Consider the following 477-nt stretch of genomic DNA (forward strand, 5'->3'; position numbering starts at 1 on the left):
CCAATCCACCCCCCCCATGCCCACGTCCCTCAGTGCCACATCCCCAGGGCTCCAAACACCCCCAGGGCTGTGACCCCCACCCCTGTGCAGCGCAGCCCCACAGCCTGTGCCTCACAACTTCTGTAGAAGGAAAAGATGAGAGCTTGAGCTAAGCAGAAATGAGACAGCGAGGGCTGATGAAACTCTCCAAAAACATGACAGCAGAAGGAAAAAGCAGCTCACACAAAGCAGAACGGACACCGTATGCATCAAGCGGTGCTGCTGGGCCCGGTGAGCCCCGCGGGTCCGGCCCGGGCTGCTGAGGCAGCTCCCCAGGGGGGAAGGCAGGCAGGCAGGCAGGGAGCACCGTCCGCCCCCAGCAGCCCCGAGCACCGCTCACCGTGGCTGTCCTTCTGGCCGATGCCCTGCGTGCGGATGAGCGCCGACAGCCGCCTCACGTCCCCCTTGAAGACGCACTCGTGCACGGGGAAGTGCGCG

Source organism: Meleagris gallopavo, chromosome 10 (assembly GCF_000146605.3).
Source record: "Meleagris gallopavo isolate NT-WF06-2002-E0010 breed Aviagen turkey brand Nicholas breeding stock chromosome 10, Turkey_5.1, whole genome shotgun sequence".
Classification (NCBI taxonomy): domain Eukaryota; kingdom Metazoa; phylum Chordata; class Aves; order Galliformes; family Phasianidae; genus Meleagris; species Meleagris gallopavo.